At 41.0% G+C, this 8,965-nt stretch overlaps 1 long non-coding RNA gene across 3 annotated transcripts; it reads right to left on the bottom strand.

The window, feature by feature from the left end:
• Positions 1–866: 866 nt before the first annotated feature.
• On the bottom strand, positions 867–3,961 carry LOC147905058 (uncharacterized). Of its 3 annotated transcripts, XR_015542623.1 has the most exons (6): positions 3,673–3,961; positions 3,458–3,566; positions 3,074–3,365; positions 2,247–2,848; positions 2,011–2,125; positions 1,763–1,869 (listed from the first exon to the last, which is right to left on the bottom strand). It is a non-coding gene; the product is annotated as an uncharacterized LOC147905058 (long non-coding RNA). The 3 variants fall into 3 exon arrangements; XR_015542621.1 differs by having other exon boundaries at positions 2,247–3,365; XR_015542622.1 differs by lacking the exon at positions 1,763–1,869 and adding an exon at positions 867–1,736 and having other exon boundaries at positions 2,011–3,365.
• Between the last annotated feature and the right edge of the window lie 5,004 nt (positions 3,962–8,965).

The following is an 8,965-nucleotide window of genomic DNA, read 5'->3' as shown; positions in this document are numbered from 1 at the left end:
AGGGCTAAGAAAAATTCAAAGAAATTTGAGGACTTCCGTGGATTCCCTCAAATGATAGCCTCCGTGGATGGAAGCCACATTCCTATTGTAAAACCTTCCTTGGGTGGCAATGAATTCTATAACTACAAGTCATTCCACTCCATAATCTTGATGGCAGCCATAGATATGGACCAACAATTCCTCGAGATTGACGTGGGTATGTGTGGCAGTATTCATGATGCAAAAGCACTTGCTTTATCCAAGATTGCAGATTTGAACACAAACGTAATCACAGTTGCAAGCTGTTGTACATACACAATATGTTTCTTGTCAGAAATGAAGTGGGAGATCCTTCATGGATAGAGGAGGCCAAGGTTCTCCTACATGCTGCAAAGTTGGGTAGTTAAAAAAGAAGGGAAGGAGCAAATGAGCCCACATAGATGGCTGCAATCAAGACTGCCATTGCAGATGCAGGATTGGATGGACTTGAATCATGTGCTATGGCTACAGAGGCTGCTTTTTTAGCAAGGGCAACAGATCCAAGTCCAAGTTCTGCAGTCTTTGATGCTGATGAGGGTGTTGCTAGATCAGGAATAATTAGAGATAACCTTGCAAAATTGTTTCTTCAAAAGAAATGAATGATGTCTAGGAGTGCATTGGTGTAAACGAGGAAAGACTGCTTTCAAGTAATGATGTGGCTTTGTAATGTAATCGAATCTTATGGAGGTGGATATTTGGTTTGTCCAAATGGAAAAACATTGTTAGCAAAGAGATTAACAGTAATCGGTAGCCCTTGACTGATGCGTGAAGCTTTTATCAATGTTATAATAGATCTTGAATTTTCATTGTGAATCAAATGATAGAACTTCATTACTAGCATTCAACATTTTGCTTCATACAAGATGTACTGAATTGAATAATCCACATGGCATGAAACATGTTAGAATGTTTGAAATCAACCAAGTGGATATCGATGGGAAGCTGATCTCAGAAATCAATCAAAACATCTAAACATTATGTTCTCCTGCTCTCCCTTCTTAAACAAACATCTCATCGGAAGACTCCAGTCTCCAGCATCCTCGGCTCCTGCTATTCCTTCTTCATCATCAAACTTCTTTTCTCAACACTCTGCTCCTGCACTTCCTTCTTCTTCATCAGACATCTAAACACTCCAGAATGCTCTACTGCTCCTAGTCCTCTGCCTTGTTCATCTCTGGAGCTGAGTTGCAAAAATAAATGATCGTTTGATTGCGGTCTCATCACAACTCTGTTCCCAATGACACCTACTTGTGGGTAAAAGCAAAGAAACAGAAATCACACAAGCAAAAGCAAAGAACAGAAATCAAAATTGCCTCTGTTCCTAAAGCAGAGGTCTGCAATGCGGGGAGATGAAAGAGTCCCATTGGCTGACCACAATTGCAAAGATCCACAAACCCAAATCACAATTGTTTTGCAATGCAAGGTCAATCCAAGTGGGCGAGTGCACCCTCCCCTACTTGGTTCTTGCTCCCCGTCCTCTGCAACTGCTTGAGCTTGTGGCCCTCCATGAATAGTTTGCACACTGCAACAGAACTGCTTTAGAGATAGCACACATTTAACATGATGCTTACAAGACTCTTCCATTTGCTAACAACTCATCCTGATTTCCAGTGCTCTTCCATCTTGATTGGGTAAATCATCAAACACACATTGTCTGCATATTTATAAAAACTCCACTAGTTGGACAGCATCTTCACATTGCACATATTGCACACATCCTGCAATCAGAAAAAAGAGAAACATCTGCTCTTCCATCTTGATTGGGTAAATCATCAAACACACATTGTCTGCATATTTATAAAAACTCCACTAGTTGGACAACATCTTCACATTGCACATATTGCACACATCCTGCAATCAGAAAAAAGAGAAACATTTGCTTGGTAAACTGCCAACACTATAAAACATGATTTAATTTTGCATCTAAACAATCCTACTATGACAAGTATAAAGAGAAACTGAAGAACACCCACAAAAGACTATCAAGGAGACCTTGAATATAAAACGTGATCATGTTATATTCCTGCCTTGCAGTGTATATACAAGTGCCTTGTAGTATATTTACAAGAGAGAAAATAGGCAAGCCTCTCCGAAATGTTGTTTAGCCCTGTTGTCATCACAAAAAATCACTAATGAGGTAATAATCCAAAATGGCAAGTAGAAATAGAGCAACATATTTTTTAACTCAACATCATCCAAGGTGAAACAAAAAGTAGTACATATATTACCTAAGAGCTATCCCCACCATCTTTTTGCTTCAATTTTTCGATCTCCTTCCAAATGTGCCTTGCAGGTTCGATAGGGATGAGAAGCTCACTTCGAAGGTCATCCTCTTTTAAACACACCAATGCTGCCCAATCCACATCACCCCTTGCAAAGTTGGCAGCATACTTTTCTCTCTCTATCAAAGCTAACCAATGAGAGACTCTCTCATCGACACAAATCTCCCTCCAAGATTCAGTACTATCCAATTCTACGTGAAATCCCTCTTCCTCGTGATAGCTAGAGAACGCTGACATTGGGGATTGCTGAAGTGTAGCTTGTGGAAATGCATGCTATGAGAAATCTCTAGTAGGATGAGGTTCATATATTCCCACTGATTGATATTGTGGAAAAGAGGTGTTCATCCTATCAAAAGGCTACTGGAGAGGGTGTGGAAATGAGGTTACAAGTGGCTGATTTAAGCTTGGATAGTATTCTTGTCTAATCGGCAAGCCTTGTTGCTGCTGAACAAATTGTGGCCTTTGTTGCTCATATGAACTCATACCCGGAATGCTTTGGTAGGGAGCTCTAATTGTAGGATTCGTTGACTCTTCCATTCTCGAGAATCCTACTGCAAATAAAACCAATGCAAATTGATTTTAAAAAACAAGAAGCTTGATTCACAAGAATGGTTATTCTAAAGTAATCATCAAAGCAACCATTAACAATATGAGTACCTCTAGCCTACTCAAACAAAATAAGCCTATCACTAAAACATACAAAGAAAATAGCGCAGTAAGGCCACAAGATCACAGGGTGAAATTTACATGTCCTTGAATATGGCAAGAGCAACTTACATTGCTTAGTCTGCTCACTAAGTCATCTATTTGGTCTACTAACAAACACTTTGTCTATTACATGATCCCTGAGGCACACATTCATCTCCTGATGAGGAAATATTTTGCCTTGTGAACTATGATTTCTCCAATCAGCACAGCTACCAGGTCTCAAACTTCAAGGCATCCCTACTGCATGCCAGCTTGCACCTTATATGCCTGCGGGCTCTATCTTTGAAGCCTGTAAACGATTCAAGACCGCCTCCACTTCTTTATTCTATACTTGGTTAGGAGGGACTGGGTAAATGCCTGGAAAGCATGTATCAAGCGTACCTGCTTCAAGAACATATCTATGTGTTCTTGAAAAAAAAATAAAATTTGGTGTGCCCTATGAAGCGTACTTGCTCTTAGAATAGGATTTCCTTCCTTCAATTTGGACATAATGGTGTGGATGGAGTCGACGAGGATTCTTAGCAATATTCTTCTTGAAATATTTCTAGTACATCAGTTCTATAAATCAGCAACACTCCACGGAAAGAGGAATACTCAACCAAAGTCAGTATGTCATAAAGGACTGTCACTCCATGGCAAATAATTAGATACATGTGCTTACTACCTGCAATATCTGATGAACCCAGCTGTTGACTAAAGGACCTTCTTGTTGTTGAGTCGATTAGATACCTTCGTGTGTGAGGCTCGAGCAAGAAGGAGACTAAGGATGATCCCTAGCGAGATGACCTTCGCAACGTTCTTCAATAGGGCTAAGTAGCAATAGAGATGGACTAATAGTGCACGCGGACAGAATGGCGAAGTTCGTGGTACTCCCTGCAGATTGCCTATGAAGTTTGAACCTCTCCCTATCCAAGGAACACATGCAAAGGTCAGGTTTGTTTCCCAAGGAACACCCACAAGATGTTTTATCCTTCCCTTGTAAATCACAATTTTGGTGCCTCCTGAGGCCTGATGAATCCTGAGTCAACGTTGCTTATCATCGCTGGCACACACGTTCAAAAGATTGCTGATGCGGACGACATGGCATTATCCCATAGATCCCATTCTTTTGGAGGAGGGAGAAGCGGATAGGGGGGAAGAGGATGGATGACGATCTATTCTTCGAAAAAAAGTCTACCAGAGCAGATGCGAGGGAGCAACGAGAGTAGATGCGAGAGGGGGCACGCGAGCGAAAGAAGCATATGAAGGTATGGAGAGAGGGTCATGGAGAGAATTTTCAATGAATTTCGGACGATCGGAAGGTCTCCTCCATGGCATATAAAAAATACGTATTTCCCCTCCATGACATAACCCCGTGAGGTGCAAGTTTACACACCTGGAAACAGGTTTAAGCAGGCCAATTGTGAAACTAGCTGCAAGTCCTATGCTGATGTGTGAAGCTTCAAGGGCAGCTCAGATCTTCATCATCACTGTCCTGCACAGGGTCCAGGACAAAAGGCCGATTTGTGAACTGTCTCGAACGCTTCTTCCAGACATGTTTCCTAAACACACCCTGGCTGCAACCTTACACCTATTTCGTGACCTGGTCCACATGTCGAGACATTGAATCAGCCCAAACATCACACTTGCATATTTCGTGCCTTCTTTATCTGTCGACGTTGGCACTCTATACACCACCTATCATGACTCTGTCATTTTCTGCAAAGGCCCTCTAAGATCTGTTTCATGCCATTAGTCATGCAATTTTGACACTGTGCTTAACAAAAGGGCACATCTGAAAAGCACGCACATGAAGTTCCACTAAAGTTCAGCTTGAATATAAGAAGAAATGAATGCAAAAAATCTGCAATGTAGGAAAGAGGGAGAGGGGCAGTCAGTCTACAAGGGGGCAGCTGATAAGTTCCGATAACCTCAATTATGTATGATCCCACTTTCTTCACTGGCTGCTTAGAGGAACTTTGCAGAGTTCCCGAGATTGCTTGCTACTCAAAGTTAGCTATTAATTAATGATTAGCTATGTGCTATTAACTAATTCTCTACTATTGTTTAGCCCCCCTAATGGAAGTTAGGAATTATTAACTCCGTGGAAAGTTAGCTATTAATGATTAGTTATGAGCTATTAACTAATTCTCTACTACTAATTCTCTACTACTGTTCAGCCCTCCTAATGGAAGTTAGCTAGGTATGTGAGAAGTAAGTGATTAATTAATTCTCTACTATTATGAGCCGCCTAATGGAAGTTAGCTAGGTATGTGCGAATCTAGCAATTAACTAAATGTCTTATTGCTCAGCCCCCTAATGGAAGTTAGCTAGGTATGTGAGAAATTAGCGATTAACTAATTCTCTACTATTGTTCAGCCTCTAATGGCTCTCACCTAATTTGTAATTCCTCCATTGGTTTGCTCATCTATACTTCCCATGTACGTATTCTACAGGCCTTTAATATCAACAAATTATTCCATGCATATAACTTAAGCTAAGGAGAAAGATCATTGAAAAGGCCTTTATTTTTCACTTGATTTCTTAGTGGAGTACCCAATTAAGCTAAGGTCAAAGAGATAGCTTCAAAATTTCATGCAAAGGGGGGCCTTCAAATTAAAACCTTTAATAGAAACTCACTAGGTCTTCCCACTAGCTACACGAACATATGGTAAAAGAAGTAGAGTATAAGGGTTATAAATTTTCACCCTTATAATATAAGAGGGGAGTGGGCTAGGTTCTCTTCATAAATAGAGGGACATCCTTATTACCCTCCCCTTGCCTTTCCACTCCTCCCCTCCTACCTTTTCCTATTACATTTTTACTATTACTTGTGTGGGAAGTTAGCTATTATGTGTCCCCTACTTATGTCCCACTACTCAACTTTTATTCAATATTTGACTAATCAGGCTCCCTTCTCCCCCACAAATCATTCAATTAACATAATTTAAAAGCCCCCCTCCCTCCAAATTGAGAGATTAACATATGTTAAATGGCTCCTCAAAAAATAATTGCCCCTGCCCTTGTGCAACTCTGTCGAACCGCCTCTCCTCCCCTCTCGCCATTAAGCTCTTGGTCCCCCCCTTTCTGTCCCTCCCCCTCTCTATCCACTTGCCCCCACCTCCTTGTCCTCTTGCCTCCCCTCCCCCTCCCCCTCCCCTTAGTGCCACTCTCCTCTCCCCTCACCCCTATGCCCCCTCTCCCTTCTCTCCCTCCCTTGCACTCCCTTCCCTCCTCTAGCTCCCCTCCTTCACCCCCCCTGCCTCTCCCCCTTCCCTCCTCTCCTCCTCTCTCCCTCCCCTTCACCTATCCCTCCCTTGTACCCCTTTCCCTCCCCCCTCGCTACTCTCCCAGTCCTCTCTCAAATCCCGGTTAATGGAGTTGCATATCTTACCTATTGGTGAGATAGATATTTTCCAAGTAGTTGCAAATATCAAGTAGAAGTTGAGAGATGAACAAATTGCTAAACAAAAGGATCTTTTCCTAAGCAATTTTATGGAAGATGTTGAAGGACAAGGGGAGATTGTTGAAGTACTAGTAACAATCACATGTCTCAAAACTGAACAAGTAGTTCTAGAACCTACACAAGAGTTAAATCTGGGAACACAAGATCACTCAGCTATGGTAGTGGTAAGTGCCAATCTATCTCTACCGAGCAACTTGGTCTAACAAGGGATTTCTTTGTCAAGTATAAGGATGTGTTTGCATGGAGTTACAGAGATTTAAGGGGAGCTCCTCTTGAATTGTGTCAGTATAAGATACCTTTAGTGTGAGATGCTAAGCCAATCTGACAGCAAAGGTACAGAATGAATCCCAATCTGACACTGAAGATACCTTTAGTGTCAGATGCTAAGCCAATCCGATAGAAAAGGTATAGAATGAATCCCAATTATGCCAAACAAGTCAAAGCCGAGTTAGATCAATGCTTACAAGCTAGATTTATCTATGCCATAGACCGCAGTGATGGTTGGCTCATTCCTACTGTGGTAGTGCCTAAGAAAAATGGCAAGCTTCGAGTCTGTGTGGACTATAGGAAATTAAATGCCTAGACAGTCCTAGATCCATTTCCCATACCTTTCACTAGACATGAGATGTACTCATTTATGAATGGCTATCGTGGGTACAATCAGATTACAGTGGCTCTTGAAGATCAATAAAAAACAGCTTTTATTATGGAGTGGGGTGCCTATGCCACTAAAGTGATGCCTTTTGGATTGAGAAATGCCCCAACAACCTTTCAGAAGTTTATGGTGGAAACCTTTTGAGATTACCTCACTGAGTTCATTGCAATTTACTTAGATGATTTATGTGTATATTCCTCATATATCGATCACTTGTGATACCTAGAGAATGTTTTTTTGGGATGCAGACAAGCGAATATCTCTTTTGAATCCTGCTAAAAGTGTGTTCTATGTTTGAGTTGGTATTCTGCTTGGTCATGTTATATCTAAGGATGGAGTTAGAATTGAGCCAGGTAAAATAAAAGCCATACAGCATATGCCTAAACCTCAAAACTTAACTCAATTGTTACGTTCTTTTGTGGGGATATCAATTTCTATCATAACTTCATCAAGAACTTTGCCAAGATTGCAGTGCCCTTGTACGAATTACCAAAAAAAGGTGCTAAGTTTGAATGGAATGCCAAGTTGACTAAAGTTTTCAATGATTTGAAAAAGAGAGCAATGGCTACTCCAATTCTTAGGCAACCAAGATGGGATGTTATTTTCCATGTGCATGTGGATGCTTCTGGTTATGCTTTGGGCATTTTTATAACTCGATTAGATGGTCGACTGGACTATCTAGTATATTATGCTAGCAGATTGCTAACACCTAATGAATCAAACTATAGCACCACCGAGCAAGAGCTTCAGGGATGGTTTTCATTGTGGAAAAATTAACGCATTATTTACTTAAAAATCCCTTTGTGGGGACCATCAAGCTTTGCTCTATCTCATTACCAGGACTGTCGTTCAAGGATGGCTTGTTTGTTGGATGCTTCTATTGCAAGAATTGAACTTTATAATTATTCATAAACCAGGTAATAATCATGTGGGAGGTAATTGTTTGTTCAGATTATCAGCATCCGATCAAACACATGGAGTCAACATGGAATTGCCAGATGCTGACTTGTTTGCAATTGATCATTGTGAGAATGAATATGCCGAGTTGGTAGATTACTTGTCTAAAGGCATATTCCCTGACACTATGCCTTGAGATAAGCGTAGGCGACTAGCTTTAAAGGCTGGCGTGGAAATACACTCTCATTGGTGGGTAGCTCTATTGATAGTGTGCAGATGGGATCCTTTGCCATTGGGTGTTACCCCATGAACGTGCTGTTGTGTTGTAGGAGGCTCACACGGGTCCATCAAGAGGATACTTTCAAGGTGAGCTAATTGGTTGAAGAGCCTTCCAAGCAAGATTATGTTAGGAGAAATTATTCAAAGATGCTCAAACCAGGTGTATGCAATGTGATGTGTGTTAATGCACTGGACATTTATTGGCCAATCAGTTTATGCCATTGCAACCCACTAGACCATCGGAAGCCTTTCAACGTTGAGGTTTGATATTTTGTCGGTCCTTTTAAACCCACAAGGTTCACTCAAAACAAGTATATACTCATTGCCATTGACTATGCTACTAAGTGGCCAGAAGCTAAGGCACTTCAAGACAACTCAGCTCGGAGGACAACTAAGTTTGTATATGAAAATATCATATGCAGGTATGGATGCCCTCAATAGCTTGTGAGTGATCAAGGTATACATTTCCTCAATGATGTGATGCAGTTACATAAAAAGGAATTCAAATTCACGCAGTACTTACTATGCTCATGGTAATGGTGAAGCCGAGTCAACTAACAAGACGTTGAAACCCATTCTTACTAAGACAATGCAGTCTGCAAAAGGTGAATGGGATATCAAGCTACACTCTACTTTGTGGGCTTATTGTATTGATTACAAGGTAACTTCAGATATTACACT

Source organism: Dipteris shenzhenensis, chromosome 2 (assembly GCF_047967505.1).
Source record: "Dipteris shenzhenensis isolate YYH24624 ecotype China chromosome 2, Dip_SZ_1.0, whole genome shotgun sequence".
Lineage (NCBI taxonomy): Eukaryota > Viridiplantae > Streptophyta > Polypodiopsida > Gleicheniales > Dipteridaceae > Dipteris > Dipteris shenzhenensis.
Note: the sequence above shows the minus strand (reverse complement) of the source record. Positions and strands in the feature narration are given on the sequence as shown.